Here is a 12,447-nt window from a genome sequence, read left to right as displayed (position 1 = left end):
GTGTGTATCATTCTGCATAAGAAGGGCTCCAGCCAGATGCCAGGAATGACCCCAAAGTGACGCAGAGTGTCGTGATCCGGAACTGGCAAAGTGATCCGTTTCTGGCAAATGTTTGCGCCACACATAATGTGGCTTCACACTTTAAGTAGAAGCGCTACTCCACCCAGACTTTTTCAGCTAAATAACATCCAAATACCCAATACAACAATACACAATAAAGGACATTCAGTTGCATTATGGCTCCGTATAGCGGGACTTTAAAAAAGGTGATCTGGAACTGGGCAACCATCTGTATCTGCCAAACTAGAAAACTGCTGCATCCTAGTAAGAGCAGAATACTACTGGAATGAATTTGAATAAAGACAGTTGTGTTTTTTTTTCCTTCACTAAATGGATGCTGCACTCACTGCAGTTTGTCTGGAATAGTCCCAGATTTCATTTCAGAACTTCTAGAATTGAAACATTTTCATGCAGGTGGTGCTGTGGGATAATTTTGGGTTTTGGGTCTTGGGCCACATGTAGAACGAATCAGTTTTTAAATTAAGCTTTCAATTCATATAGTGGCATCTACCTTTTTTTTAAAAAGGTTACTTTATACTTTTATACTTTAAGTAGGTTTTGGAGCACATACTTTTTCACTTTTACTTGAGTAAAGAGGTCAAGTTGATACTTCAACTTTTACCAGAGTGTTTTTAAACTGCAGTATCTATACTTCTACTTAAGTAACAAATGTGTGTACTTTTGACACCACTGGTAAAAAAGTAAGTCCCTTCGGCTGCTCCCTTGTTTGCACTCGGGGTCGCCACAGCAAATCCAAGGTGGATCTGCATGTTGATTTGGCACAGGTTTTACGCCGGATGCCCTTCCTGACGCAACTCCACATTACACATTACGCAACTGCCACATTAAATGTGGCAGGGGTGGGATTTGAACCCAGAACCTTCTGAACTGAAACCAAGCGCATTAACCACTTGGCCACCACCCCTGCCCCTTTGACACCACTGGCGTGTTTGTTAAAAAACGGGCAGCAGCATTTTGTACCAGCTGGAGGTGATTCAGACAGGACCGAGGGACTCCAACATAAAGTGCGTTACAGTAGTCGATCCTTGAACTGATAAAAGCGTGAATTGTTTTTTCTAGGTCTGAACAGTTTAAAAAAGATTTTACCTTTGTTAAAAGACTTAATTGATAAAAGCTCACTCTAACCACACTGGCAATCTGGTTTTCAAATCTTAAGGAACTGTCCAAAATAACACCAAGGTTTTTTTTACTGTAGATTTAAAATTAGAAGCCAGTAACCCAAAGTCTTCAAATGAAGTGTTGCCAAACAAAATACAGTCAGTTTTTTCCTTGTTTAAATGGAGAAAATTCTGGTTTAGCCACCGTTTTATATCGGCTATGCAGTCCATGATACGTAGCCCTGGCGCACTCCACATGACAGAGGAGCAACAGAGGAGGACAGGTCACCGATCATAACAGAAAATTTCCTGTTTGATAAATATGATTCAAACCATTTCAATACTGTACCACAAATACCAACATTTTTAAGTCGGGATAAAAGAACAGCATGACCAACAGTATCAAACGCTGCTGTTAGATCAAGCAGCACCAAAGCAACAGGACATTTACCATCAACAGACAGGGCGACATCATTGTGCACTTTCAATAGTGCAGACTCTGTGCTGTGTCTTGATCTGAACCCTGATTGAAACTTTTCCAAAACAGAATTACAATTTACAAACCTTTGCAACTGTGTAAAAACAACTTTCTCAAGAACCTTTGAGATAAAAGACAAATTAGACACAGGTCTAAAATTAGATAAAATTGCCGGGTCAAGCTGTGGTTTTTTTAAAGTAACGGAAACATGCAAACACGCACGTGGAGTGCAGCAGCATCAAACAGCAGAGTTTACAGGCGGCTCGAGGCCTCCTCTGTCCTGCACCTTTGACTTCACAGTGACACAAAATGAAGTCCCGGGCTGTTTTGCTGAAGGTTCTTACCCAGAATGAGCGCCAGCTGAGCCGGAGGAAACAGAATCTGTAGACAGCGGTTTAGGAACGGCAGCAGATCGTCAGTGTACGCACAGCAGAACTGAACAAACAGCTCCTTCTCCCGGAGGCTGGACGCCGACTCCTCGGCCCGGTGGAACACCACGATCTGTCTGGTCAACTGTCAGAGGGGACACTGAGCAACGTGAGCCACACCTGCACTGTCAGCTCACATGTGGCCACAAGAAGCTCTACTTACATTCATCAGGGCGTCTTGAGACATTTGGTCACGTCCTGAACCAGTCCAACGGGACAGCATAGCCGGAGGTCGTTGAAGGCGGTCAGGATGTTGTTGAGGAAGCAGGCGAGCGGCTGGAAGTCCAGCAGAGATATGGGCAGCTACAGGGTGCTGGGCTGAGTGCAGGACGGCACAGCGGGGATTGTCCCTCCGAGCATCAAGGGCAGCGCAATAAGCGTGTATGTGCTCATGTCCTCCTGGAACTTGTCAACCGCTTCCTGGACAGCTTTGTAAAAAATATCTGCCGCCACCTTCTGGAACATTGGTGCCAGCTGTCCACGGAAGTCCACTTCCACTCTGCTGAAGGACAGGCCGAAGTACATGCACTCATTGCAACTCACTGCAGGTCCCTCTCCAGGGTCTCCAGTAACTCTGCCACCTTCTACACCACCCAGCCGTGAAAGATCGCCACCTCATTCACTGAGGCCTGAACACCAACAGGGGGCACTAAGGAGTCCTCATCAGAGAAGATGGCACGGTACTGTGCGATGATGTCAAAGAGGTGGACACGGCAGGCCTCAACAGTTTTGGTGATGTGAAAGTACGAGTCGTCTTTAGGGATGGCAGAGAGGACAGCACGCAGCCAGGTGCCCCAGGCCTGCAGGAATTTTACCCGCAGCTCGGCTTCAGACAACTTTATTGATCCCAAAAAGGGAACTTATGTTTACACTCCAATTACCTCAGACATAAGATACAGCAATTAATCCACAATTATTACTTGTTTACCCCCTCATTACCCCATCCCCGTAGAGACGGTGCCTGCTCCCAGACCACCAATAACCAGCAAAAATCTATTTAAGCATAAAAATTCAAAAAGAAAAAATATTAAATGTGGTCTATTAAACATTAGGTCTCTCTCTTCTAAGTCCCTGTTAGTAAATGATATAATAATTGATCAGCATATTGATTTATTCTGCCTTACAGAAACCTGGTTACAGCAGGATGAATATGTTAGTTTAAATGAGTCAACACCCCCGAGTCACACTAACTGTCAGAATGCTCGTAGCACGGGCCGAGGGGGAGGATTAGCAGTAATCTTCCACTCCACAACCTTTTTTTTCTTGATTTCTTGTGAATGAACATCCTCCGAGGCCAGTGATTCCATAATTTTTGCTTCGCGTTGTGGTGTTTCAGACTCCGCGTCGTGCATTAAAACCGTGTAATGCACGGCTTTGAGTTGTTTAATCCGCTTATACCACGGTCCCACACAGTGAGCTAACACACAAATATTTATTTAAGTTAACAGAACTTGATAAAAATGTGCGAGTATTTGGGACTATTTTATGTTTTGTCTTTGAGCACTTACCAAGTCTGTGGGCTCGCGCCGCAGCGGGCTGCTCACCCCGCCCCTCCTCTCTCTCTCTGCTGTGCCGCGCTGTGACAAACTCTGTCAAACAGGTCCAGAAACTACGCTCGATGTTTTCATGCGGAGCCCGCAAGGATAGAACCGTTCACTTCTTTGTTCCCGTCTTCAATCTTGTCCAGTTCGTCCGATGTTAAATCTTTACGCCGTTGCTTTTGCTGTTCTTCTCATTTGCTCTCCTCCTCTTTCCATTCCTCAAACGTTTTATTTTGGCCAACAATATTAAAATTCACTTGGAAATCCATGTTTTATCACGTTTCTGTCATTCACTTGTCAAAACACAGCTGATCTGCGCCAACTGTTTGGTCCGTTGCTATGGTGACAACCAGAGCGGAGTGATCATTACAGTGATTTAACTCGCCGAACTACGTGTGCGTATATACGAAAATAATGCACGCCAGTTAGACATGGACTTCTCACTGACCGTGGTATAAATAAATAAATATATATATATATATATATATATATATATATATATATATATATATATATATATATATATATATATACACTAGAGCCTGACCGATATGGATTTTTTTGAGGCTGATGCCGATAATATTTGGATGAAAAAATGCTGATAATCGATAAATCGGCTGATTTGCCGATAGCCGATAAATCAGCCGATGTTCCGAATAAAATGTTCTTTTTGGACCCTTATCAAAAAAGGTATGAGCTAAAAGCTGAAGCTTTGTCCTCATATTGATTAACTTTATAACAGAGACGAATTTTACCAAAGGGGAAAAGCCAGGTACGACAGCCCAAGTCCCTTCATCATGTCCAGAACGCTGGGGACGTTTGTTGAGTGGGCAATCTCATTCTGGGTTAGCTAGTACATGGGCCTATTTTTAAGTCAAGACTTAAAACATATTTATTCACTTTATGTGTAATTTTTATTTTATGTTTTATTCTTTTACTTCTGTTTTTAATTAGGTATTTGAATTTTTCTTTATTTAATTTTTTTATGTTGAACTGTTCTGTGTGAGGCACCTTGAGATGGCTTTTGTTTTAATTTGGTGCTTTATAAACTGATTACATTGAAATTGAACAACATTTTATTGAGTCTTAAAGTAAATAAATATGAAATTGGTTACTGGATCCTTAAACTCTGGACATAATAAACTCTACGTGGTGGATCCTTGATCTCTGGACATAAACAGAAATAAAATCTGTTAGTTTTTGTCAAAAGCATTTCTTTCAGACATTATTAGTGGCATGAATGTATTCCATACCTATGAGCTGAGTTCTACAGCTCATAGACGTCTCATTTTTTTTGGAAAAAACGTTTTAGTCGATTGTAGTTGTCTGTATTCCAACGTTTGTAAGGTGTCATTTCGGTTTGAAGTTATTAATTCCGAGCGGACTCTCAGCAAAGAGCCGCGCATCGTTTGAATCTGTGACAAAGGAACGGAGGATGATTCTCATTTGTTGACTGCAACAAGACAACAGTCCCAGTAAATGACTTTAATACACACAAAAATGACTCATGATATTTTAATGGCTTTGAGAGGGGTTAAGAAGTGGACTTTCCGCTTCTGAAGAGCAGCGAATCAAAGAGCCACGAGCCATTGAATCGAAGCATTGCTTCAGTGATTCACGCTTCAAACTGGAGTCGCGCTGCAGAAACGGTTGATTACACGGTCCAAAATAAGCGTAACGGTCCAAAATTATATCGTAACGGGCCGTAACGCCTGTTACGATAGCTCGCTAGCTGGCGCGAGGCTAGTGTGAAGTGTGTGCGCCTGTGAGTAGTTTGTGACGGTGGAGGGGCTCAGCAGCACCCGCTGCTCGGTAGGGACAAAAACTGCGATAGACGTCAGTCTCCAAACACAAGCAGCTACCAAAAAAAAAAAAAACACCAGAAACAGAAGCTCGATTTGTCGCTAGTCGTTTTTAACAAAGAAAATGCCGCTAAGAGGATTAGGAAAGTCTCCGTTTCAACTCAGAAAACAATGAAAATGCTCCCACGGATGTTTACACCAAAAGATCGCTGATTCGCTCATTTCGCTGTCAATCAAAAAGGGATTCAGCCCACTGCCCCATAGACCCCCAGACACGCTGAGCGTCCGATGGGCGGGACAAAGCCTAGCATTTATCCAATGACTCGTCTCGTTTCGCTGCAGTCTTTGTTTCGCTATTAAAGCACTGTGAAGCTGCGAGAATGAGTGAGAGGAAAGCCGCGTCGTTACCAGTGATAAGAAGCTGATTCTGAACAAAAGCTGAGCGCGTTGTTGCGCATATTTAGTCAATGACATGTACACACAACAGTATATATTTGATCAGTTATTTTTTGACATTTTAGGGGAAGCTGAGCTTCCCTTGCAGTCTTAGAGCAATCGCCTCTGAGACGGCGAACTACAGGGGCGGTGACGAACACATTTAAGCAGGGGTTTAAGCAGCTCTCAGTTGAATGGAGTCAGAGCTCCATCTAGTGGACAAATGGTGCAAGGACATTTTACATTGCCGACAGAAGCATTATTTCAGTAACTGTTCTGTTTATGAAAAATCATCGGCGTTTTTCGGCCGATGGTGAGTACTTTGAAAAGGGCTTATATCGGCCGATATTATGTTTACCTCAACAACCATAAAATCTTGATCATACTAGTCTGAGAAGCAATCGATATAATTGTTGCCTAAAAAATCAGAGCTATTATAGAGCTTACACAGCTATATGGGCTGCATAAGAAGAGCACAAGGCCAGAACTACAGAGCGAAGTTTCAGGCGCACAGCACCTTCACATGAAAGCATAGGATCATGGAAGCAAATGTGTATTACATTACATACATTCAACACAAAATGAAAACATTCTATTATGTCATAGATTTACAAATTGATTGAATACATGCACGTGATGTGAGGATTAATGCTATGCTGAGGCTCACCGTTGGAGGCTCTGAGCTTTCAAATGCCTGGGGTTACTACCTTGGACCAGGAGGACCAGTAACAAAATTGGTGCTCCTGGTCCTTACCAGTAGGCTCTAAAGGTATTTCCCCAACCCTCCGTTTTGGTGTTCAGCTCCATCTCTGGAAGTCCTGACGTGCGTCTGGGTTTACAAGGTCACCTGGACAGCAGATGTTGAAATGTTTGTGATGTAGTACATGTGAATATATTTCTTAAAATGTAAAGAAACACGAAACAGTGCTGTGCTAGTTTCTGTTAGGTCTGATTACTAGATTACTTTTTTAAATTTAAATTTTATTAACTAAGTTATATAAATATATATAATTGGTAGTGGACATCATACCGAGATCCACCATTAGAATCTTCTCGAATCAGAAGCCGTGGGTGGATAAAACTGTCCGTGACGCTCTGAAAGCCCGCACTGCTGCCTACAACTCAGGGCTCGTCATCGGGGACATGATGGCATATAAGGCAGCTACTTATGCTGCCAGGAAGACTGTCAAGGAAGCCAAATGCCGTTATGGTGCGAGGCTGGAGCGGCAAATGGATACTAACAATCCCAGAGCACTGTGGCAAGGACTACGCACCATCACTGACTATAAAGCGCCACGCCCGCCCGCCATGTGCGCCAACGCTTCACTTGCTGAGGAGCACAACCACTTTTTTGCTCGCTTCAAGTCAGACTGCGGACAGGAGGTGGCGCTCCCGGCCGAGGGAGAGAAGACGCTCACTTTGACGGAGCTGGAAGTGTGGAAGATGTTTAAAGGAGTGAACACCAGAAAGGCAGCGGGACCTGATGGCATCAGTGGTCGTGTCCTGAAAGCCTGTGCTGACTAGCTGGCACCGGTGTTTACAACTATATTTAACCTCTCCCTCTCTCAGTGCGTGATTCCCAGCTGCTTTACAAAGGCAGTGGTGGTCCCCGTCCCCAAAACGGCACAGCCCACTAATCCAAATGACTTCCGGCCTATCGCCCTCACATCTGTGGTGATGAAATTTTTGAAAAGCTGGTCAAGACTTTTATCACCTCCTCCCTGCCACTTGATCTGGATCCTCTGCAGTTTGCCTTCCACAGAGACAGATCAATTGACGATGCCATAACTTTCCTGCTGCACAAAATCCTCGCCCATGTGGACTTGAGAATGGGGAAGTACGCCAGAGTGCTCTTTGTGGATTACAGCTCAGCATTTAATACCATTGTCCCCTCCAGACTGGTCATTAAGCTGTGTAATCTCGGTCTGAGCTCCTCCTTCAGTACTGACGATACAGCCATCATTGGACTAATCTCCCACAATAAGGAGGAGGCCTATAGGAAGGAGGTCTCCCACCTGGTGCCGGGAAAATAACCTCCTGCTGAACATCAGCAAAACTAAAGAACTGATTGTGGACTTCAGAAGAAAGCAGCAGAGTGACATCCATCCACTCTATATATAGGGGGGTCCGAGGTAGAGAGGGTGGAGAGTTTTAAATATCTCGACGTGACCATCTCACAGGACTCGTCTTGGTCACTCCACATTAACCGGACAGTGAAGAAGGCCAGGCAGCATCTGTTCTTCCTCAGACACCTTAGAGACTTTCGACTCCCCCCCAGAGTGCTCAGAAATTTTTATACCTGTACGATCGAGAGCATTCTGTGTGGGAGTATCATCACTTGGATGGGCAGTTGCACCAAACAGGACTTCTCTGCCCTTAAGAGAGTAGTCTGCTCTACGGAGATGACTATCAGAACTGCACTGCCTGACCTGCATGACATTTACTCTAAAAGATGCAGGTCAAGGGCAGAGAAGATCCTCAGCCTGCCCCATAAGCCTGGACATTTCCTCCTCTCTCGGTTGCCATCTGGTCGTTGGTTCTGTTGCTTGAGAACCAATACCAAGAGGATGAGGAAAAGCTTCTTCCCCCCAGGCCATTCGTTTATTGAATTTGAAATAGGGAATTCATTTTTCAGTTTTTCTTGCATATTTAATCCCCCTATTACATTTTGGGCGATTCTCTCAAAATAGAGCCTGCATGGCCAAATTTCAAAACTACTTGTATATTTGTTGATTTTATTTAAAGCTTTATATATTATAGTTTATTAGTATGGCCACCACATTTCATGAAATGTTGCTTTTCAGGGGGGAAACGGCTATTAAAGAGGGCATGTTGTTTGAGTATGTTTGTTGTTAACAGAAATTGCTTTCAATTTTAAGGGTCATTTCTGCAAAAAATAAAAGTTTTGTTATACATAATTGAATTTAGCATATATGTTAGAATCAATATATATATTTAAGCCTTTTATTTCTTGTATTTTTTCATTTTCCTTTATATTAAGAGGTCAAACTAAACATTATAAGCCTAATATGTCACACACGTGACAGTAGATGTTAATTTATTTTTTAATCAAACATTTGTAAGGTTTCTCATTAACGGTATACTTCAAATTATAAATCAACAGAGCAGTCTTAAGTATAACATGAAAACTGTGTGGAAGGATGCATTAAATCAGCCAAATTGTCACGTGTGTGACCATCACGTGTGTGACCACTGCAAATTATATGCTAAAAACACACTAAAATTATATAAATATTCATAATTTTTGCCTGAGCCTACAATATTTTTAAAAGTGCTGTATTCTCTGGATCTTAAACAGTTTGTTCGCTATTACAATATGGCTGCTGCTGCACGTGTGTGATTTTGCTGTGTTGTTTTGGGACTAAAATATGGAAAGAAGAAACGTATTAATTAAATTCTGCATGAAAATTCTGTATGACGTCTCAGAAGTTTCAGAAGGATTTCTCATGGAAGTACTTTGACACTTCACATGGTAAAGGTGTCGTGGACGGAATTGGTGGTCGAGCAAAATCTCTAGTTCGCCAGAAGTCAATGAGCAAAGATGGGAGTCATGCCGTACAAAGTTCAAAGGATTTTGCAAAGTTAGCAAGTGATCTGATGTCATCAACAACAGTGCTGCATATTGATCAGCAGGAGATTGATGAGGCTGTGGCATTAGCAGACTCATGGGAGGACACACTAGCAATTGTTGGAATCCGCAGCATGCATGATGCCCAGTGCATTTTCAGGGATGGCAAGATCGCGTTTCAACATGTGACTGGCCAGACAGAACCTGATATAATCATCCGTTATGATGCTGCTCAAATGCAACTTCAAGGTACGCTTATAACTGTTCTAGACAGTACAAACTGTTCATGTATATATGTCTGTACACAGTATACGAATTATATGACAGGTTTGCTCTGTGTATGTTAGATGTGTCAAGTCTTGTTCCATTTCTATTTCAGATGATATAGCCTCTGCACATGTGCCAGTTGATGTTGTAGCAGGGGACTGGGTTGCTGTCATTTATGATGATCACTGGTGGCCAGAAACTGTCGATTCAGTTTCAACCGATGATAAAATTTCAGTTTTGTTTATGAAACCTGTTGCCAAGAACAAATTCATCTGGCATCAAGATTCAAATGGCGAATGCATTGACACAGATGTGGTGACAACAATGGAGGTTCTGTCAATGCTTGAAGAGATCCCAGTACCAGTATCTAACCGCCACTTCTCCTTCTTGGCATATTATGTGAGTAGGTTAGATGAGCTCATGAAGGCTGTTTAAAGTAACTTCCAAGCAAAACAGTGGAACACATTACTGTATACTTTTTAGTTCTGTTAACTGTGGTTGTTTCTATATATTCTATGTTTAATAATATCTGGTGCTATTTATACCAGATTTTTTTTACTTGTTATTGTTTAAATTTCATTCTCAGTCACACACATGACAGACACATAATCCTCTCAGACACTGTTAGTTTTAGTTTTTCACAGAAATTTGTATATATGTTCTTAAGAGTGTTAATTGCTGTAATATTTCATGTGCTCTTCTTTATGCTATCTTTTCCAAGTTCACAGACTTTTGAACTTGTTTTAAGAACATAATTAAAATTAATTTTTGTGAGTCACACACGTGACATGTCACATTCGCCTTGGTATCTGAACAAAGGGTAATGAAACAGTTGTGCTAATTATGTGTGCTAATAGAGTTGACCCAAGACTCAATAAATGTCAATTTTCAAGGCCTTGTCAGAGTTTTTCAGAGTTAGACCTGAAAAGTTTACACACACATAATAATGATCACGCAGGAGAAACTGAATTTCTTTATCCTGTACAGGAGAGGACAAACGAGAAGCTCCTTCAAAAAGAACTGTCGTCCGTCGCCCATTTGCCTCTCCTTTTTATTGAATATCGTTACATACAGCATATAGGAATGACCATATCACAAAACAATGGAAAGACACAAAGTCTGGTCTTACAATGATATGAGCCCTGTCTCCTAAGCTTTCCATAACAATGTCAGGTTACAACGCTCTTCTTCAAGGCTGAACCATTAATCAAAAGTAAACATCTGCGATTAGCCAATCATGACCCCAGCCAACCAGTCTAACATTCTAGATAGACAATCTGCACATTGAATGGTCAAAGATCATCTGCTCACTGACAGTCTTAATGCACTTGAACCATTCAGCGTATATGATTGCTTTTGACACTAAGTAATTACTTGAAGGAATAATGGTACATGAACTTTCACACATGCATATACGTATATATGAAAAAGAGAGAACAGAAATCAAAGACATGATTACAGAGAGTACATCAAAGACAATATTTGATAATACATATATTGACAATTTAGAGAAAAAACCCTGTCATTCTTCCCCCCTGTTTATCCAATTTAATATCTACACGTCTAACATCATTGTAGAAATATCAAAAACTTACAAACAGTGTACCTAACCACCCGTTTTCCCTGCCGGGACGGGTTGACATAATTCAGTCTCCGATAGCAATAACGCAACATAGTAATGGTCCAGGAATAAGCCATCAACTGTGGTGGAAATCATCCGTTGAGCCATTGATCAAGCAAGAGGAATCATACAACAAATCATAACACATAGTAAGTCAATTCAGTGGTTTCCATCAGATACATACCCGTAGAACACCATTTCTTTGTATAAATATTTAAACTGATTGATATTTGGACATCATTGGAGTTTCTCAGGTCGCTTATTTCAATTGTTTGGCCACAAACAGAGACATAGAAGCATTTCCTGGTCGTCCTTGCACCCACAAATTTAAAATGATACAAATCCCTTAAATTATATATTCCTTCTCTTTGCATAAAATATCCTTGAATTCTGAAAGGTACTTGCTTATGTTTTACTTTATACATCAATCGAACAGTCTTAAATTAAATCATGTCGTGGAATTTTAAAATCTTTGATTTAATAAGCAGTGGATTGGTATGATCCCGATAACCTGCATTATGAATTATTCTTAATCCTCTTTCTTTTTCCTCTCTCTCTAAGGTTGAATAATGGTTGTGCTGCAGTGTTGTAGTTATTGCCCTATACTTCAGCACTATAAGTCAAGTAAGGCGCAATCAGTGTGCAACACAGAGTATGTAGTGCTTTCTCTTGACTATGTTGGATATGTGCTGTCTAATTGATCCTGACATCGATGACCACCCCTAATGACTTGTTCTCTCTGACAGGTTCTACATTTACTCCCTGTATGTTTAACTGTATTTGTTCATCCTTTTTATAGTTTCCAAATAACATTATTTTAGTTTTTAGACCAACTTAGTCACAGTTTGTTCATATCGAACTGAACCAACTCTTCAACTTTATCATCTTTGATCCCAGATCATCTAATAATTGTTACAAATTATCTCCTGAACAAAATGAGTTTGTATCATCTGCAAATTCGCTCTAAACAGATCTGAGACTTTACATAAATCATTGATATACAATATGCATAACTTATAACTTTGGTGCCTACACAGAATCCTGAGGAACTCCACAAACTCTGTGTTTATTAATCACTTCTATTGCATCTTAACCTATATTGACTATC

General features: G+C 41.3%; 1 pseudogene; it reads right to left on the bottom strand.

The window, feature by feature from the left end:
* Positions 1-1,950: 1,950 nt before the first annotated feature.
* Positions 1,951-6,232, bottom strand: LOC117518183 (annotated as a pseudogene).
* Positions 6,233-12,447: the final 6,215 nt, after the last annotated feature.

The sequence above is a fragment of the Thalassophryne amazonica genome, chromosome 10 (assembly GCF_902500255.1).
Source record: "Thalassophryne amazonica chromosome 10, fThaAma1.1, whole genome shotgun sequence".
NCBI classification, from domain to species: Eukaryota; Metazoa; Chordata; class Actinopteri; order Batrachoidiformes; family Batrachoididae; genus Thalassophryne; species Thalassophryne amazonica.
Note: the sequence above shows the minus strand (reverse complement) of the source record. Positions and strands in the feature narration are given on the sequence as shown.